At 36.4% G+C, this 21926-nt stretch overlaps 1 protein-coding gene across 1 annotated transcript in view; it reads left to right on the top strand.

Annotated features, from left to right (window-relative positions):
• LOC112153135 (liprin-beta-1) overlaps window positions 1-21926 on the top strand; it is a 138934-nt gene that overhangs the window by 56213 nt on the left and 60795 nt on the right. Inside the window, exon 3 of the mRNA XM_024283097.2 lies at window positions 9856-9970. The gene's annotated coding sequence lies outside the window, so the exon portion shown is untranslated. The remainder of the gene's footprint in view (window positions 1-9855; window positions 9971-21926) is intronic.

The following is a 21926-nucleotide window of genomic DNA, read 5'->3' as shown; positions in this document are numbered from 1 at the left end:
TCTGGCGGTCTTGTATTGGAATAATGACAGTCGTGTCTCCTTGAGATGCCTATTGAGAGAAGGAGCTCTTTTCTGTAGTAACATGAGGGCGCACAAAGACTTCACTGATAGACGTTCATGTTCAGCCCAAGGAACAAATCAGATTGTTCTGGATGAAATATGATACAGAATAAACTAATAAAAGAAAAACTAAACAAAAAACATCGAGTTTATAGATTTGATGCCGTTGTTTTAACTTGAAACCAGGACTGTTAAAGAAGAATTAGCTTATCTAAGTCTACATGTTTGAATAGTGTAGCAGATGGGCTTCATCCAGCTGGGGGCGGGAGATGAGCCAGAGGCGAGGTCCACTGCCAAGGACAGGAGCACAGACGATCCACCTGGAAGCTGGAATCTCTCCCACTCCCCTAGAGGGACAACACGTGAATTGCACTGCGCCAAACAAAGGCACAGAGAGTTAATGAAAAATAAATGATAAAGACGGTCACTAAATTGGCAAATATAGACCATAATGCATTGCATTCAGACAGTTTGTCATTTGAAAACTATATGTACATTTTTTTTAATATGTTATCCAAGTTTTCCTTATCAGAACACAGTGGATTTATAAATAGTCTCGTAAAATGTTTGTATTCATTAGATTCTTACTTTAGCAAATGAGTGACCACAAAAAAATTAGTGATCATTTGTCCAAATTGGGTCAAAATCCAGGTACTTGATAGACTCACACACTCTGGGCTTAACGGGCATTTTTGAGCGCTCTTTTAACGTATTTGGTGTTCACACCGAACAGTCACTACCCGATACTTGAACATGCACTCGTGGTTAGATTAAGTTGGAGCAAAATGTTGAAGTGGTGCAAATGTTTAAAATCTAATATGAAAGACTTGGTGTCATATAAAACCTGCCGGGCACAAACTGCAATTATTTATTTATTCTCCACGATCAATTTCCAAACGATTAGCATTTCTGTGAAAAAGATGACGCTATCAATACATTACTGTCAAATCCGAGTCCCTGATTGGTCAAAGTTTAGCCTTCAGTGCGTGTTAAGTAGAGCTGGGTATTGGGTATAGTTTCAAGAAACGATTCGATTCCGATTTTTTTTCCGATTCTTTCGATTGTTCAATTCAACTTTAAGTTTACAAATGTATACAGATTTTTTAGAAATACATTAAAATCTATTATTTAATTTGAATATATTTATATTTATCTCACATATTGTAAAATGTATTAGTAAAATAATGAGATTGTTAATATCATACACAGATTCTCTAAAGGAGAAGTTCTAACAAAAATGTTCAGATCATTACCATTGTAAACATTGTTCTGCTTCTCCTGGAGGACGTTTCAGTTTGGCCACTAGGTGGCGATCGCGCTATGGAAGTACACCTTATTCAAGAAGAAGGCAACAGTTTTCTCTCTGTGCCTCTTAAAAAAATTAAAAAAGTGTTTTTGCTGGATTGTAGATCCAATTAGGTTTCCTAATTTAATTCCTAATGAATTCATATTACTAAAGAACTAAATTAAAAAAGGTCATTAGCATGAAAGTTAATTTGAAAATCTTTGTAGCCGTTATATTAAATAGAAAATGTATCAGAATATTTTTTTTGTTTAATGTTTAAAAAGAGGGAATTTGAATTGAAACAGAATTGGGAGACTAAAGGTTTTGTCTTAGAAGGAAGCAGCCGTGTGTTTTTTTTTCTCTCACATTTAACTGTCTGTCTGGTTCTGAATGCAGCCGTCTCTCCATCTGAAGGTTCCCATTGAATTCGCCACAATTCTGCCAAGTGCTCGTCGCCTGAAACCACTGGAGCATTTCTGAGTAGCAATAAAAAAAAGGATTGAGACAAAATGACCTTTTTTAAATTGTTTTCATCATGTGTGAGGGAAGGACTCAGTGGAGAAATGTAGAAACGGTTTTTAAGGAACGGATGTTCCAACGGAAATGTGGTTCGACTGACAAACCATGAAGGAACTCAATGAGAGATCCATTAAACATCTCATTATGCGGTTATGTATGGCTTCAGATGAGGATCCTAAGAGAGTGAAGACGATGACTCCAGTAAACGGACGTTTGTATGGATGTGTTTAGCTTCTGGACACTCTGCTCATTTACGTTTTTCCTAGATTTCTTTGAATCTCTTCATCCATCTCTGACTTTATCACCTTTCTCGTCATGCGTCTCGTACAACGACCTTGAAGGATTCAATGAAGACGTCTACATGCAAGTGACTCATTAAAAAGGAGTCACCTTTTCTGGAGATGCTCTAAAATCATTTGTGTTTTTTACATGTTTGCTGATTTTTATTTGAACCATTTGCAAGTTCCAGCACTTTTGGCACCAGACTATGATCAGTAGCTGCTCTGTGTCATCTGAAACACTGTTTTTGTTTGTTATGTAATAAGAAGAAAAGTTTTGACAATAATGATCAAAATATTAAACGTAGGGCTGCTACAATACTGAAATAGGTTGAGATTGATTCATAAATGTACCATTTAATTTGGTGTTTATTCAGTTTTGATTGGATTTTATCAAACTTTAAACCTTTAAAGTTGTCATTCTTTAGACTTCAGTAATTCTCTAACCGTTTATGCATTTAACGTAATTTCAGCAAATTCTGAAAGGGAAAAAAGTGAATTTACACTGAAGCCACAATAAAAAGCCGCTTTTCTCCTCATCAGAATCAACTGATTCACGTTGATCTTTGCAGGAGCAATAAAATGTCAAAAGGAGTGTTTATTTAGATATTTCCCGCATTGTTTCTGGTGTTAATGAATCAAAACAGTATTTTTATGTTGTAAAAATTGTTCAATCTAAAGCTGAATTATGTTTTTGTCTCAAGCAAAAACAAAAACCAACAAGTTCAACAAAGAATCTGATTTATTTTTGTAAAAAATATTTGGATTTGAAGCTTGTAATTTAAAATAAAGTAAAAAATGCAGTTTTCCCTGTTTTGCTTTAAATTCTGCAGTTAAAAATACCCACTAAATTAAAAAAAAACTGTCAAAAATGGTCATTATCCGGTTTATAACTTCTAATCCAATTGTTGTACCTTAACAACTCAGATTCAGGTCATTAGGAATCTTTAAGTAAAAATAAATCACATGGCTATATAAGTAGACATAACACTATTTCAGATTTTATCATAGCAAATACAGAACAGTGATCAAAATAATAAAAAAAAAGATTTTTTGTCATTAGAAAAGTCATTAACACGAATCACACTTAAGGAAACGAAGTGAAGCAATATGAATGAGAAATAATTACATTTTAGATTGTCTTAAAATGAAGTAAAATTGTGTCTTTCAGTTGTTATAAATTGTTGCTACTGAACAATCTGGTCAAAATTTGACCACTTTCTACATATTTTACTTTATGTTTGTTCCTAAATCTTAAAATGAATGTGTTTGTGTCTCCGTTGGAAGGCTGAAGGTCCAAACTTTGCTGGATCCAGCGTGAAATAAAGAAACAAAACAAAAATTAAACAAAAATCCTTTTAAATTTCATGGTGATTAAAAAAAAAAAACCTGTTTCTATCTAAGCTTTTGCTGCTACGAAATTAAATCAAGTTTAAAAACTTCTCAAACTTTCAGAAAACAGCCCAGAGTTTTCTCCACATCTAGTCGCTCTGCAGGTTTTTCTCTAAATCTTAAGGAGCAAAGCAAATCAATCTCGCCGCCGTCTGCACCGGGAATCATCCAGAAAGAGTGTAGGAGGCTGTTTGACAGAAAAGACTGCTTCACGCTGATAAATTACAGTCATCTGCTCTTACGGAGTAACATTAACTGTTCATTTGCATGCAACAGATGAAACGCTGAAGCTCAGAGACATAAGACACAAAACATCATTTGCATTTCTATCAATCAGCACAATTTTCAATTTGTGAAAGTGGTGCTGTGCAGACATAAGTCATTTTATCATTAATCTAACCTGAACACACATGAAAAGGACAAAGTGGAGGAACGTTTGCTTCAGAAATCTGTCAATGACTCCACACAGAAGACGATAACAAGGAGCTACACTTCACTTTCTGATATTATTGGTTAGAAACTCAGAAATGTAGGTCAAATATAATATTTTTCTTGCAAAGGACGTAGTTTCTTCATTTTAAAATCAGGTCAACTGTCAGTTAAAAAAATAGTAATAACTAGCAGCAGCTGTTCGAACACTTTAATGACCAAAGTACCATATGTGGCTTCTGTTATAATAACCAAGATCTGCTTAAAATGAGTTTCTTTCCTGGAAAAGTAAAGTTTTGAACTGTCCATCTTCTTCTTCTTCTTCTTCTTTTCCTTTGGGCTTTTCCCTTCAGGGGTCGCCACAGTGAATCAGTTTCCTCCATCTAAGCCTGTCTTCAGCATCCTCCACTCTAACACCAGCCACCTTCATGTCTTCATTCACTGCATCCATAAACCTCCTCTTTGGTCTTCCTCTAGACCTCTTTCCTGGCAGCTCTAGACTCAGCATCCTCCATAAGGATAGTAATAATTTAGGCTTCAATTGTGAGTTTTCTTGTATTTTAAGGAATTATATAAACTTCACTGATTCCCTCACAGTTCTGAAAAAAAAAACTGTTTCCGCTTGAGGAAGAAAACAAGAAACTGCCGCCTGAAAATAATCAAAGTAATGTATAAAGGAAAAAAAAAATGTATAAAGCACATTCTAGTAAAACAATGGTGGAATGAAACTAAATTAAAAGCAGAAAAACAAATTAAAGCATAGTAAAGTAAGAAATATATTTTTAATTTATTTTTTATTTTTTATTAGACTGAGTTTCTTCTGGACATAGAGAGTAACAGAAAAAATACGTTCCTAGTCTAATCTAAACAATATTTTTTTAAACCTGATGCATTAAACCGTAACCTTTATTTTCTTAACACAGAACAGTTAAGTTTATTTTAATCTACTTTGAACTGACTGAAACTGTGTTTCTATCCTGCACCACAAAATCTATAAAAGTGGACAATCATTTAAATAAACTTAGTCTCATTTACTTTTTTAAATAACAAAAAATAATTCCTGAAGATTCTTTCTCAAACGTTCCTAATTTTTATAGCATATCTTATCTTCTTTTTTGATAATGTATTAAATGAGATGATTTTGTTATATTTAGATGATAACAATAAGGTCACATAGATCAGAATGTCATCTGCATATCGACTGATTTTATCTCTTTGAGCTAATAGAGGCTTAATATTGTTAAAACCTTTAGGTCCCAGTATGGGATGGAGACTAAAATTCATGTATTCATCTGCTGAATAAATATTCAGTGATACAAAAAAACACAAAAGGACCTCTACAAACAAAGACTGTCTAACCATGTTAGTTACAAATAGAAACTTTTGTTTTTGTCCAGCAAGTTTTTTGTTGTTGTTAGAGAAAAGCTGAATAGTTACATAAGTACAAATATTAGCGTATGTCAAGATCAGTGAATGTGTTGTTTGTCATAGATGTGGAGTAGAATTTGTTCCTGCTTCTTCAGTTGATATTTAATATATTTTTTAAAGTGAAATACACATTTTAGTCTGGTTTATGATGAAAGTTAGGTTTTCTAACACTTTTCTGCATTTTTTGTGTATTCGTGTAAACATTTATTGTAGAAATAATGGGGGATTTTTGTTGGATTTGTCTGAAAGAATTATTTACAGATAGACAGAAGTGTAATTTGAGTAGGTGTAATAAGTCATAGTTTCAGCCTCCAACCCTTTGGTGAAATCTTTTGCAGAGGTGAATAAATGTGTGCGTTTGGGTAGTATTTGTGATGAGCTGGTGTATGTAATAAAATAAAATTAATATTTGATAGTCATTAAAAATGTCTAAATATTATAATTTTAGGATCTCTGAGCCTACAATGTCCTAATGAGAATGTTTTTTGGCATTTTCTTGGACTTTGAAAACATTGAGAACCGTATTAATGTACTGAGAGAGGACTATCGGGATTCTTCTGTGATCATTTCATTTTTATGGAGTACTTATTCTTATTTTATTCCATTTATTTTCATCCTTTTTTAATTATTAACTACCGTATTTTTCGGACTATAAGTCGCACCGGAGTATAAGTCGCAGGGGCCAAAAAATGCATAATGAAGAAGAAAAAACCATACATAAGTCGCACTGGAGTATAAGTCGCATTTTTTTCAAGTAATTTATTTTACAAACTGGTTGAAAAAAACGATATTACATCATCCTGGAAGGTAAGTTATAACATTCATAAGTGAATAGAAAACAGGCTGAATATGTGTCAACACATATTCACATATTAGCATCATGAAAAAAACGAAAAGGTGTAGCATTTATATAACATAACAGTTTTATTTAACTATAGCCTCAAGAACTCATCAACTTTGTATCTTTACTGTAATTAATTGCACGCAATCTCACTCCATATCACTAAATCCCTTAAATTCTTCGTCCTCTGTGTCACGTCTGAATAACTAAAGTAAATAAAGTAATTGCATAGATCACCATAAGAGGGCACTCTAGACTTACGGTCCATATCTCATCATTAAAAATTCGTATATAAGTCGCAGGGACATTCAATCTATGAAAAAAACTGCGACTTATAGTCCGGAAAATACGGTAGTTATTATTTTTTATCTTTAATCGTTTTTATGTGTAGGAAGGTTACTTAAATTAAAACATTTTTAAAGGTCTTCCAAATATCAGTTGGACAGGCCATAGTTTTGTTCATTAGGAATTTTAGTCCAGGGAAAATTAAATAAGTAGCAGTTAAAAGCTTTTTACCAGTAAATTTGTGAACTGACCTAACACAAATGTGAATAAAACAGTCTCTCTAAAACGTCCCTCTGGTTTAAAGATCCTCAAAAACTATAAGTTGGCAAGGACACATTGTCCTAAAGCAAAAAGCAAAGTGAAAGTGCATAAATAAATGCATTTTGTTCCTTAAAGTCCCTAGATAAAATGTGTTTTCTAATAAAAGCAGCTTAAAGCCTTTAAACTGATGCGACTTCATGAACATTTAATTCAAATGTCAGAAACTGCGAGGAGTCACTGCAGAAAGATAAGAAGTCTTGTGATAAATCATCATTTTCCTGAGTGAGGTCAAGACCACATTTGTCTCCTGCATCTCGATGCGTTCAGCTTTGTGTAGGACCGCGCTGACCTCTAATAACATCTTATTATATGTTAGTGCAAAAGAATACAAGAAAGGACAGCATCAGTTCAAAGGCACCTTCAGGAAACGCAGATTCTAAATAACTTAACCTGGCATCGCCAAAGGCATCTTTGTTGTCTCTGAAATAATAAGACTATTATCTCATGAGGTTTACAAAATGACATTACAGAAACAAAGGCTTGGTTTTGTTTGTTGCTCTGACCCAAGAGAACCACCATCTCTCTGTCCTTCGGACACGAGCACAGACTCAGAATACTAACATTTCATAAGGACTTTCTCTATTGCAAATTTTCTTCCCAGTCTTGATGGTGGCTCGTGTGAAAGGAATTTATCTGAAAATGTTAAATCCCATTTGTTAGTCAACACCCATTTTCTTCTGAGGACATCAGTCTAAGTAAAGATACCCAGACTTTTCCATCTCCCTGGCCATTTCCTCCAGTTCCTCTGGTGGGATCGCCAAGGCGTTACCAAACCAGTCGAGAGACATAGGCCCTCCGGGTCCAACACATTCTAACTCCCAACTTGTCACATATTGGCTTTCGGTTGGGGACTCCTCCATGTCGCTTTTTGACACTTTGAGTGTCCCCAACTTATCGTTTCCTGTTTTATTTTGCTGTTAGTAAAATCAAGGGTCCACAACCCGAAATATGCGGTACAGTACGGGACACGGCTGGTACCTGTACCCTAACCCAGTACTGGTACCCAAACCCAACATTGGACGTGGTACCACACGCAGACTGGTCCTCGAGAAGCAGCTAGTGCCTGTACCCTAACCCAGCACTGGTACCCTTACCCAGCACTGGTACCCTAACCCAGCATTGGACGCGGTAACCGGACCCAAACTGATTGCAGACTCCAACCGTTACCGGGCTAGGGTACTTACTGTGTACCGGTGTCCCCAACTCGTCATTTTTTGACATGCTATCTGTTTTTGGTAAAAATCACAGGTCCCCAACCCTCTGGACATGGTACCAGATGCGGTAACAGATACGGAACCGTAATCAGGCAAAGATTTGGGTATTCCAGGTGAGGATACCAGATCGCGTCCACTATCGAGCCTGGACTGGTACCAGTACCAGTCATCATCAAGAGGGTTGGGAACCCCTAATTAACGTCTGTGGCCTGGTACCAAGTGGCCCTCAAACCGGGACCAGTTTGCGGCCTGAAGATTGGGGACCCGTGATTTAATGGGAACAGCCAGCAAGTCAAAAAAAAGACGAGTTGATGACACCCAAAATGTCAAAAGTGACGCGGAGGGGTCCTTAATCAAACGTCAATATGTGACGAGTTGGAAGTGGGAAAGTGTTGCTGAGTCTCCTCCAGGGCCTCCACCCAATGGGACATACCTGGAACACCTCCCCAGGGCGGTGTTCGGACCAGAGGCACCTCAATTGGCTCCTCTGAATGTGGACCAACAGCGACTCTCGTCCAACCTCTCCCCTCAGGATGGTTGGTACCTGGCGGCCAGCCCAAAGAGGCCACATGGGGTCACTCCGTGGGCCCACCATCTGCAGAGAGCTCAAAACGGGCCGGTAGACTGTGTTTAGTTGGCAGTCAAAGACTGGTAACTCAATGGCCCAAACCGCAATCATGGAACTTGATTTTTGAGACTAATATAGCTTATATTTAATTCACATCTAATAATATTTGCGTCAGTTGGAATAGAACAAAAGTTACAACGATCTTATATAATAATTTGACCTTTTGAACAGTTTCAATGTTCTACATATTTCATTCTCAACATAGAACCTTGAGGGGATAATGGCTGTGAATTGGTATTTCATAACAAACTGAACTATTCTTGTCTTTTTTTTTTTAAATAGCAGGATCAGGCTTGTTGGAAAGAGAAACACAAACACACCGGGCAGATTATCTGAGGCTGTTTAATCACGTTCTGAATGGTGATAATTAATAACTTGAGTGATTTTTGTTCAAAGTGGTAATAACAGTCTAAAAATAGAATATAATTGGGGAAAAACATTTAGTTTGTGACTTGGATTCTAAAATTAAACGTTGCAAAGTCATTCAGTTGTTTAGTTTGCAGTGGTGCTTCTTGAAGTTCTCTCGTTTCTCAGTTCAAGAAACAGAATAAAAAAGCAAAGTTGAGGCTAAATTTGTTTCATGGCCTTAAATAAATATCCTGATTCAAGATAAAAGGGGAGCTCTTTTTAAGACTTAACTGTTAAACATCCCCTCAGTAAACCAGTGAAGGTCAAGAATAAAGATCTTTATTCCTTTTTTTGGTGCAAATCTTAAAGTAAACCTCGAGTGAACACACGATGTGTGCGTTTGTGTCCGGACATCGGTGCATACGAACCTCTTCCAGGTCTCTGCTGTCTCTCTGCTTCATTACTTTACATCTCCGCTAACCTTTAAATACACATGCATTTGCTGCCCCCCCAGCAGCAGGCTGGGTGGTTGTCCTGCTCCCTGAAAGGTTAATAGATTTCCCGCCCCGCGTGTGCAGTGAAGTGCAACAGGATGCCATGCATTGAAGGACTTCGTCAAAATCCTACTTTTGATCATTTAGGATGACATCTTGCTTAAAAAAAAACATCTATTAAAATCCCACAAAGATGCAGTGAAACATCAAACTTGTTCAACGTTTCTGCCGCTTTGATTCCCAAAGCGCGACAGTGACGGCTGTACATTCTGTCTTTGAGCAGCGTATTTCACTAAGAGTAAGCCTCAAACTCTGTTTTCTTCTGTTTGGCAGAGAGGTAGCTGCAGCGCTGGAGGACCCCCGCTGTTCGCTCATACAGGCAGGAACACAGAAACCGCACAGCGGAGAGAGAAGAAAGGAAAAGACCGGCGTCATCAGAAAGGGCAAGGTGAGAACCAATGGAGGAAATTGATGTTTTCCACAGCGACAGCACTGCCGATGATCACGCATCATGGGTCGGGTTACATAAGCTTCTATCCAGAGCTAAAGGGAATGACAGAAATAAACAGGGTGTAATTATGAACACAAGCAATCAGTTGTGACAAGGTCCCAATCCCCAGCAGACCTGGAGGGCTGGACTCTGTACTGGAAATTCACCAAGAAATCCAGTTGGTCAATGATGGTTGTGACGCACATTTTAATATCTTTTTCTTTTGTGCAAAATATTATAATTCCGCCTTCTGGAAACACCTAATCACTGAATTCAAGTTTGGCTACAATGATCGTCGTCACAATCGATGATGTCAACAATAAAAGTTTGTGGTCACTAATCCATGGGAAAACTGTATAAGATAGGGGTGTTGAACTCAATCACCCAGGGGGCCAAAACCCAAAACACACCTTAGTTCACGGGCCCAACAGAATACACATTTATTGAAATCTCTAAAACTACATTTTAAAAATTTTAAAGCATTTAGCATAATAATGAACTAGATTCATAGCATTACCTGTGATAATGCTAGTGTGGGTGCTGTAAGCTGAATTTGCCTGCTGAGGATGATAGTGCTTGCTCTTAGCTAAAGATTCTGAAATTGATAGCTAAAAATGCCAAAGCTGATAGCTGAAAATGCTTAAGTTAATTGCGGAAAACGCTGAAGTTAATAGCTGAAAACTCTAAAGCTCATAGCTGAAAATGCTGAAGTTAATAGCTGAAAACGGTAAAGCTGATAGCTGAAAAGGCTGAAGTTAATAGCTGAAAATTCTGAAGTTAATAGCTGAAAACTCTAAAGCTGACAGCCGAAAATGCTGAAATTAATAGCTGAAAATGCTGAAGTCAATAGCGGAAATGCTTAAGTACATAGCTGAAAACCCTGAAGTTAATAGCTGAAAATCTCAAAGTTAATAAAGGAAAATGCTTATGTTAATAGCTGAAAATGCTGAAGTTAACAGCTGAAAAAGCCGAAGCTGATAGCTTAAAATGCTGAAGTTAACAGCTGAAAATGCTAAAGTTAATAGCTGAAAATGCTAAAGTTAATAGCTGAAAACAGTAAAGCTGATAGCTCAAAAGGCTGGAGTTAATAGCTGAAAATGCTGAAGTTAATAGCTACAAATGCTAAAGGTAATAGCTGAAAACAGTAAAGCTGATAGCTGAAAATGCTGAAGTTAATAGTGGAAAATGCTGAAAGTAATAGCTGAAAATGCTTAAGTTGATAGTGGAAATGCTTATGTACATAGCTGAAAATGCTGAAGTTAATAGCTGAAAATGCTGAAGTTAACAGCTGAAAAAGCTGAAGCTGATAGCTGAAAATGCTGAAGTTAATAGCTGAAAACGATAAAGCTGATAGCTGAAAATGCTGAAGTTAATAGCGGAAAATGCTGAAAGTAATAGCTGAAAATGCTTAAGTTGATAGTGGAAATGCTTATGTATAGCTAAAAATGCTGAAGTTAAGAGCTGAAAATTCTGAAGTTAACAGCTGAAAAAGCTGAAGCTGATAGCTGAAAATGCTGAAGTTAATAGCTGAAAATTCTGAAGTTAACAGCTGAAAAAGCTGAAGCTGATAGCTGAAAATGCTGAAGTTAATAGCTAAAAACGGTAAAGCTGATGGCTGAAAACGCTCAAGCTGATAGCCAGCTAAAATGTTAGCTAAATGCCAAATTAGTCTGACTTAGGTTAGCCAAAACAGCTAGCAGGTTGCTGAAAAAATATTTAAAGTTCAAAAATATCCTAAAAAAATGAAAAAAGCCAAAATGAGCCAAAACAGACAGCGTGTAAATATTAGCCTAACTCCAAAACAGCCCTAAAAACATTTAAAAATAAAATCCTAAGTTAGCCAAAACAGCTTGTATGTAGCTGAAATATTAGCTGAAATATTATGTTTTTCCCAACAAAGGTGTGCTTGATGAAAATAAATTTAAGGCGGACCAACAAATTGACCTGGAGCTGTTTTATCTTGGTTCCTCTATCTGTTTTCCTGTTGCACACTGTTGTCTGCTATAATTTTACAGAAGTTTCTATAAAGTGCATCTTCGGAAGACTTAATAACTAAAGGTGTTAGCTTTATCTACCCTACTGAGGTTTTTGTTCGTTCATCATGAAGTTTTGAGGCTCCTTCGTGAGTTAGACCAATATCCACCACACAGCATATTAGCAGATTGCAGCATTTCTAAAAAATGTCAACAGTAATGCTTCTGCAAGTTTATTCAAATGCAAACTCATTCTTATTTAAAGTGGTATCAAACAGAAAGCAGAAGATCTACGTTCATTTCAGTTGAAGGAACCTTAAGTTCAAAGATGAATAAAAACAGAAAAAAACATCTGGTAAGGTGAACTAGAAATACAAAGAAGTTCTGTATCAGTGAACAAAACATATTAAAGTCTATGTTTCGTCTGTGTAAATCATATTTGTTTTATATTATGTATTTTATAAATGATCGTAGGCATTATTTCTGATTTGAAACATTAGCAAAGAACATGACAGGATTGATTGATACCAAATTAACTCCAGAAAGTCATTATGAAGCCAAACATTTGATCTATAACTGTCTAATTTTGATGTATAAATACATGATCCTGTGTTATAATACATATTGTTGCTAACATAAATCACCAGCACTTAAAGCAAATACACAATTTGTCAAATGTTTTCTTGTTTTTAACTTAAAAATGTATATTACCTTTGCAGTGTACATTTGCTCATCTCATACTGTAGGATTTTTTATTTTATTTTAAAGGTTAAGGAGGTCGTGTTCAGAGTCAGCGTGGATCGGTCTAAACTGTGACTATTCACTGCTCTTCACAGTCAAAACTGGTTCAAACAAAAAGCCCTTTTAGCCTGAAAACACTCACAAATGCATATCAGTTTAAAAGAAGTGGTGAACACGATGTGGGGTTCTGTTCATACCCATTTATCTCATTTTTCGTGAGCACTTTAAAACTATTGAAGCCCACATGCCTCTTGTGATCGCATCGCAGGATCACGAGTTCAAACCTGTAGGTGAGCGGGATATTTTCAGTGGGTACTTTCATGTCCTCCGTCCATGTGGTTAGTATGTTTATTCTAATCTGACTGTTAAATGGTGTGGAGCCGTTGAATATGCTTCTTGAAGAAATGACTGTAGGCTTTTTGTTTGCTCCGGTGTCAGGAGATTTCACTGTTTGTTAACAAAGCCGGCTTCAAAGACCAGGAATGAACCACATCTCTGCAAGGCCTTTCTCTCCGCGTACTATTAAATGGTGCATCACTTGCTTTTGTTGAATCCATGTGCCGTGATCTCTGCTTAACATGTTCTATTGGGTCTCGTTGCATTGGTTTAACACCTCGTCTCACATTCTTGACAAGCCAAGTGAACAATAACATAAAGGAAGGTTTAGCAAGCTGTAATAAACACTCATCGTGCTGTTAGGGGAGGTGCAACATTTTTCATGAAGGATTGCAGCAGTCATGGAATCTAAGGACCGTGTAGTTTGCTAAAAAAGCTTGCCAAGAAAAGGAAAAAACAGACATGAACAGTTTGTACCAACTCAACCTGGCTGCAAACATTTCTACATGTTAATTGTGATGCTTATGCTTCTTTTTCTTTCTAACTTCGCGTTTGAGTAAAATTTTATTGATCTTTGACCTCGAAAAGAAGTAGCCATCCTTAAAAAAATAATCAAAACACCTTTAGAACCAATGACAGATTTACATCCCCCCTAGGGATTTCAGTCCTCATGCATCTCTTAGGAATTTGGGGTTTTGCCTCTACAAAACTTTATCGGGGTTCACGTTGCGAGCTTTCCATAGTAGCATTCCTTTCTGCTCGTACATTTTTTACAGGATTATCATGAAAATGTAATACATGAATCCCTGGCTCAAGCTGAACGAAATGATATAACATTCAATATAACTGTATTGGGAATGTGGGGGTGGTTGACTAAAAACCTCAGTTGCCAAGGAAGTCCAAAATTTTACTTTTGTCGATTCTTCTAAAACTTACGTAGAACTGTTCGTCATCCCCAGGCAACCAAAACTTAAAATGGTTGCTATGGAGATAAAACTAACAGTAAAGCCATCATTTTGAAAAAACGTGTTTTTCCATTATTAGTCACATGTAGTTCTGACTAGGGTGGCAGAGGTGGGGGAGGGGGTCAGTGAGGCTAAAGGGCTACGAGGGCGGGGGTGGGGAATCGGCAGGATTACACCTGCAGCTTTTATTTTTATTCTTGTGAAGTTTTAGGGCTATTTTACAACCAAAACCTTTTTTTAAATTGCTCCTTTTAAGGGACCATACCATGATTTTCTTAAATTTGTCAGGGTAATCCATATAAATGACCATATATTACACCCAAAAATGAATTATTTATGAAATATTAGCTATTTTTTTAGACTCTTTTCATATCCAGAAGTAAAACAACTTGATTTCTGAGGCTCCACTTCCTGAGGGGAAAATCCTTTTTTAAATATTGATGAAGGTCTACATACAGCGCAGCTCAGAGGTTTATCCCCAAAATTTGGCACCGACAGAATGATGATGGCTAATGGGTTCATTTTGCGGTGGAATTAGCTAAAAATAATCGGATAACGCCAGATGAACACGCTAGTTGATCACCAGTGACTCGAGCTGCTAACTTTGCGGAGAAACTGTTCATGTTAGCCTGAGGGCGGAGCAGATTCTCCATGGAGGGGACTGTCTCACGTTGTGACATCAGACCGTGAGGACCCGCTCGTTTTTGTGGGTATGGGAGGGGCTGATGCAGATCAAAACACTACTTTATATTGAAGAATGAACAGAATAATGTACTTATAAGCTCAAAAAGTAAATATTTCATGGTATGGCCTCTTTTAAAGTCATAATTTAAAAAGTCTAGTCATTTATACGAGAAAAAAAGTCTAACTGTTAAAATTAGGAGAGTAAAGGGTAACACTTTATAATAAGATTACTTAGCAAGCTTTATTAACATACTAACAAATGTTATTAATGTGTTAAGGCGTTAGTAAGACATTAACTAGCACAAAAAGCCAAATAAAGTTTATTAACATACTTAGGCTAAATTAATAAACTACTTACAAGCTAAATAACTGTATTAACTATCTTTATCAACATTTTATTGAGTGTTTTGTCATCTAAAGTGGTACCGAATACAGTAGTATTTTAGGACTTTAAATTTGTTTCTCCTAAATTTACGTGTTTTAAAATCATACATTTATGACTTTTAAACATGTAACTTTAAGAGAAAAAAGTCATAAATTTATAAGAAAAAGTCTTAAATTAACCTAGAAAAGATTCACCAACGTTGTGTTTATCTGAGCCATGAAAAGCATTAAAAACGTCTCCTCCTCCAAATGACACGTCCAGTTTCAACACAAAACAACAGAGTAATGACAATGACGTTACTGCTACGTTAGCGCAAGAACATTGACAATGCCAGAAACTGAGACCCTTCAAATAGAAGTGTCACACAGACTTAGAGGAGATCTTGTCTTTTGTGGAGGAAGGAATGATTGGAAGATTTTGGATTCAAATTAGAATCTTTTAAATCTATGACTTTAAATCTTGAAATATAACTTTTTTTTTTTTTTTTTGGTGGCCCAACAAAAATCCCTGCATTTGTTTTCGAAGTTGTTCCTTCTTTTGTGTCATAAAGCACCAGAGTTTTTCCCCACATCACTAGAGAGAAGATGGACGGAGCATATGAAAGTAGAGACGACCCCGCACTCTAATGCTCACTCCTCCAGACGATTAGCAATCACCAGTCAGCCGAACGCGCCAGCTTTTTGGTTGTGTTCCTGGGCTTAAGAAAATAACCACGAGCTGTTATTTTCCCGTCATCTTTACCTCGGTTGGTTTTGGAGCTGATATTTCCATCAGTTGCATGTGTCTTCTTTCATAACGGTAGTTACATCTGACTTTTGCCGTTATCGGCGACCTTTTAATGCCCTTTTGCAACGCAAGAACTGATAAATGAGGTTTTCCTGGAGTCCAGCCAGGTTCATCTGTTCTTACGAGATTGGTGGGAGATGGATGTTGCTTCTTCATTATTTTCAGTAGTATTATTAATGGTTTATGTCAATTTTTCCTTTAAAATGTTGTCATTTATAACAGATTATGGATGACATGTTCTCAGACTGTGTAGATGGTACTTTTTATTTTCCTAATCTGACTTTGAAATGATGCAGAGCACTTGAATGCTTCTTTGAGGAATGATTAAAGAGTTTTTATGTTCTCATAAACACTATAAATAGATTCCATGTAAAGCAGGGGTCTCCAAACTTTTTCTTGTGAGGACCACATAAGTGTTTTCTTCTCCGGTAGGGGGCTGGGGTTGGTTTATAGGGTAACAGAAAAACTGTAACAATCACAACCTAAATGTAAACATTTATGGTTTTCCAGAAAGCCAAACAAACCCAGTTTTTAAATAATTCATTTCTGTAATCTTCACTAAAAAAATAATATTAAAACATTTTAAAAGCTAGATTTATAGCATTACCTTCAATAGATTAGTAGCTGAAGATGCTTAAATTAATAGCAGAAATGGCTGAAGTTGGTAGCTGAAAACGCTGAAGCTAATAGCTAGATAAATTATTAGCTGAGTGCCAAATTAGCCATAAAAACTCAAATAATCTTAAATTAGCCAAAAGAGCTAGTATGTAGCTGAAATATTAGCTAAACTTTAAAATAGCCTAAAAACGAAAAAAAAAGCCTGAATTAGCTAAAACAGCTAGCTTGTCCCTGAAATATTAGCTACATTCAAAATTATCCGAAAAAAACTGGAAAAATCTCTTATTGAGGCAAAACAGCTAGCATAAAGCTAAAATATTGGCTATATTCTAAATTAGCCTTAAAAATGGACAAAAGCCTAAATTAGCCAAAAGAGCTAGCCTGTAGCTGAAATATTAGCTAAATGCCAGATTAGCGTAAAAAACTGAAAAAAAATGTCTAGTTTAGCAAAAACAGCTAGCGTAAAGCTAAAATATTAGCTAAACTCCAAATTAGCCTTAAAAATTGAAAAAAGCCTAAATTAACCAAATCAGTGAACATGTAGCTGAAATATTAGCTAAATGTCAAATTAGCCTAATAAACTGGAAAAATATCTAGTTTAGCCGAAACAGCTAAAATATTAGCTAAACTCTAAATGAGACCAAAAAAAACTGAAAAAAGCCTAAATTAGCCTAATGTGGAGGAGGGCCAGATCCGGCCCTCGGGCCGTAGTTTGGTGACCCCTGGTAGTATTTAGGCTATTTCTTTAGGTGAATTCTAAAAAGGTACATTTATTTACGCTTATTTAAAGACAAATATATGTTGTCATCATGTTCAATCCCATTTTCAGTGTTTTGAACATGTTCTTGTGGCATTTTTCTAAAGATGAAGGACATATATAAAGAAAATGAGGCTTAAAATTCCATTTCTGAGCATTTCTTTATGCAGATTGTTTTGCTTCGGAAGCTGTTGGAATTACGTTAGTTGCGTAAACAGTTGTGGTAGTTGAAAAATTTGAAACACTGGAGCTAAAGTTAAAAAAAATATGTATATATGGCTTTAATGGATACTTTAGGAAACTGAAAGAAGAGGATCGAGTGAGATAAAGGCAGCATTCAATCACATTATAGCAAAAGTTTATCCAGATTTTAGATAAACTGATGATCCATGAGCCACGCAGCATACCCATAGATAAAAAATGTTCATGAACATTTTGGCTCTACTTGATTGAGCAATTTATATATCATGGTTCCACCCTCAGTTACAACCTCCGACCACCAGAGGGAGCCCTCGCCAGAGTATTAACCCTGCTGTCTCCTTACTCCAACTCCCATCAGCCACTGCTGTTTGCACGGTTTCCATCATCATCAGTACATCTAGCATTTAACCCACCTCTGACACTTCCTCAGTGCGAAGTCTTGTTTTTTCCTTGCAGACAGTCCGAGCGTTTTCTCTTGTTTAATTTCTCTGGTGTTTGACCCTCGCCCGTTTTCCTCGTTATCCTGCCTTGGTTCTAGCTTTTGACCTTAGCCTGGTTTTGACTATGCCTCTGCCTTGTTCCATCTCTTCTTTTCCTCGCCATTCAAATCCACATTTGCACATGGATCCAGCCTCTTGATCACATTATGACCTTGCTGAACTAAAAGAGCTAAACCCTATTTGATCGATATCATCCATATTTGACTAAAATCCTCTTAGATCTTAAAAACGAAGCGTAATCGAAGGCTTTGTCTCCTGGTGGATTCCCCAACAAATCGCCAACTGCTGCCAACAGACCAGGACAATTACTGAGTATCTGGCAGCCTTTCAGGTGGGTTTATTGGACATGCAGCCGGGCCAATCAGGGTGTCTGTGATTCTGCCTGTATTTAATCTGAAATGAGACGAGTTCTACTTATTTACCCACAGGGATGCACCCTACAACCCCTTCCATCCGCCCCCTTTCCCAGCAACATCTCAACTGTATCTCTCCTCATCCATGAAGAGCTGCAACTAAAGTGGCTCCGGATCACTCCAGCCGCCCGGGAATACCAGCAATCAATTACTTTCCCGAGGTTAGAGGGTAATTGCAGGCAAGCAGAAATACGAGTGAGCATGCGGGGCTTTGGTGGAATCCCATTAACCGAAGCAAGGCGTAAATTCCCCTGTTGACATGTTTGAAACATTTCGCGCAGTGAGATATGAAGCTGCATTTCCTTCATGCACACTTCAGCAAATTAAGTGAATTAATACAAGCTGCAATTATAAATGATAGGAAAATGAGCATTAACATGTGCAATAATTTACCAGTTCTGCTCGAGTTCAACTGATTTATCATTTTAGATAAAACAACAATTTGTAATTTAAAATGAGATTTACTTCATTTTCTGAGTGAATGGTATGTAACCATTGATGAACAGCAATAAAATTATCTCCTTAGAAGTTTTCCAAATAAGCATTCATTCAATAAAAATCAATAATCTGGGTGTTTCACATAATTCTTGAGTCTCAACCGGATATTTTTCACTGATCTATTTTAATATGGACCTGCAAACACTGGTGAACTGGCATTTAATATGGGAGAAACTTCAATTATAGTCATTTTCCTAAGTCCACTACAGCAAAGACTTAACAGAAAATTAAATCCTTTGGAACGAAGATGTTTTTTAAACCCTTTTGATGAAATCCACAAAAAGCAGAATCATTTATTTAGGATATATGGATCGTATCATTTATGATACAATGGGTGAATTGGTAAGTTTTTGCTAACAACATTAGTTTAAGATACAAAATTATTGACATGAGTGTTTAGGAGAAAAAAAAAAGCATCTCTGTCTCAAATTTGATCCACACATTTTTAACTTGGTGTAACTGTATTATAAAGAATTGCTAACACATTTTACATTCTTTCAAAACAGAAAGTAGTCGTAAAAAAAAACAATAGAGGATTTATTTTTACTGTAAAGTTGTGAAAATGAGCTCAACTTTTTTCCCACCAAAAATGTTTTTGAGATTTCATGGAAGCAGCCATTTTTTTTTAATTTTCAGGAAATGTCCTTCTACTGCCCCTAGTGGAATGGCGATGCACTACATGGTGAAAAACATTATCTAAATTATAGATTAGTTTTTAAAGTCCAACTATATGTTTTTCTATGGTAAAATCTATGTAGGATCATATTTTAATTATGATTACACAGCTTTCAAAGACATATTTTATTCTCATTTGGGCTGTGGGCGGTACTGTTGGTGCAGAAGTTAGCCTCGACCAATTTCCCATCACCCCTTTGCTTACACTCTCTCTCGTTAGCTTATAGCACCTCACAAGCCTTAACTATGGTTAGCATATGAGTAAGCAGCACAGTTGGCAGCTCAGACCAGGAAAATGAAGACATTAATGGATATATTTGTCTGTAAGTTGATGCTTAAGAATCGTAGTGGAGCAAGGAGACTTTTTCCCGCCCATGTTCGTTTTTTCAAACATCTGGTTTTCATCTGCTCCTAATACAACGCAGTTTGAATAAAAAAATGCTGTTTTAATCTTAAATTGTTTATACATGTTATCCATTATGAGAAAAATGCTACAAAAACATGTTAAAAGCACAATTTTCATTGGAGTCTATCAGTATGGAGAGTTTGAGTCATGCTAATGAGATAGTTGTCAGAAACGCATGTTTTACATATGATACTAATGATTGCATTGGGTTAATGCTGAGCTTCACAAATATAAACCAACCTAAATGTAGCCTGCAGACATCATGAACAAACACTAACAGTTTGTGTGTTTAAGCCTCTTTAGGGATTCTGTGATTTATTTGTTCAATTGTTTCAGCAAAACGACATTTTCCAAATCTTTAAGTGTTATAGGACTGTTTACCTAAAGATTCTCCGACCAACATAAAAACACCCCAGAAACAGTTACTATTCCGAAAGATAAAATCACAAAAGGAACGTGCAGGTCAGTTAGAAGGTTCAGAATAAATACAACATTTTAAAAACGAGTTAAAAGACTTTATAAGGGCTGGAGGATTCCCAAAACACAAAAATTCCTGTATTAATTCATGAAAATATTTATTATTTTTCTACAATTTTGCATTTAAGGGTTCATTGGAGCTAAAAGTGTTGATGACATCAACTTAAAGATTAATTTTCAGTCAAATCTCCTTCATCTCAGACGGTGGCAACTGGTGCAAACAAAATAATCATTTATGGTTATTTTTTTCTAATATTATGGGCATATTGGTGCTAAAACAAAGGAAGAAAATAAAATATGCTTTATAATTTTTATCTTATTTTGAATATTATTATTTTAAGTCCTGATTCGTCACATTTGTAGGTAACAATAAATATTGAAAAAGGTTAAACTCTAAATATTTCTATAAAATTTCCGGAGTGAAGACGTCAATAGCTACCCATTCAGCCAGCATGGACGAGATGTGAAAACAGTGTTCCCCTGATTTGCTCCCCGTCTCACTATAAGCTGCTATAAAGGGAAAAGCCGAAGGGAAGCTTCAACAGACTCTGACAGGCTGCCACAGAGCTGACACAGTGAACCGGAGGCCGACACTTTAAAGCATAACTGAGTAAAAGTGCTGCTGACCCCCACTCTGTGTCCGACGCCGCTGCTACCTGCTATTTTTACAGAATGGAAGACGATGTGAGTCACCGGCTCAACCCTCATCCATCAGTACCAATCCATCGCAGTGAAGATGTGAATCGGCCACAGGGCAGCGAGACTGTTTCTTAAAGTTTAAAGACAGAACTATGGCTCTGATGTAACCAGACTGAGATCACAGCAAAAGGATTCTACATGACTGGAAGGTTTTATTGGATGACATTTAATCAGGCTTTAGTATAGTTTAGTTTTAATAATAATAATCTGAATAGTGACCGCAATGGTTATGAATTGCAATTCATGAATAAACTGGGAAAAAGAAACAAAACAAACAATAAAAAAAGAAACTCGCACCAAAGATTAGTGTATAACTAAACTTCAGACTGTTTTTTTCATTTCTAAGTCATCAGAATCTCTTAATAGTCACCAATGAGATTTAACTGTAACCCACAAGATTTGAGTCAACCAAATCTCGTCGGTCACAACTCAAATCTCGTGAGCCGTGACCAAATCTCGTTCACATGAACTTAATGAATCATCAGACACTAGCTGTGTTTCCATTGACTATAAAGTTGCACAAATTGGATTTGCGATACTAAATTTGCCTTATGGAAACACGACAATTTCCAAAAAAGAATAAAGTTTTTGTGCTTGGAGGAGGTGGTTTTTGAGGCGTATCGAAAATGACATATTTCCCAAAACTGCTACAGTAAATTTCTACTAGTTACCTTTTTTTGGAATAATTACTGTATTTGAGTCAAACACCAGCAGATCCACCTTAAATGTAAGTGAAAAAGTGTTGTCTTGTTTTCTGAAGACCAGTCCAACTGGGATTAGGTTATAGTTTAAGTATTTTG

The sequence above is a fragment of the Oryzias melastigma genome, linkage group LG23 (genome assembly GCF_002922805.2).
Source record: "Oryzias melastigma strain HK-1 linkage group LG23, ASM292280v2, whole genome shotgun sequence".
Classification (NCBI taxonomy): Eukaryota; Metazoa; Chordata; class Actinopteri; order Beloniformes; family Adrianichthyidae; genus Oryzias; species Oryzias melastigma.
Note: the sequence above shows the minus strand (reverse complement) of the source record. Positions and strands in the feature narration are given on the sequence as shown.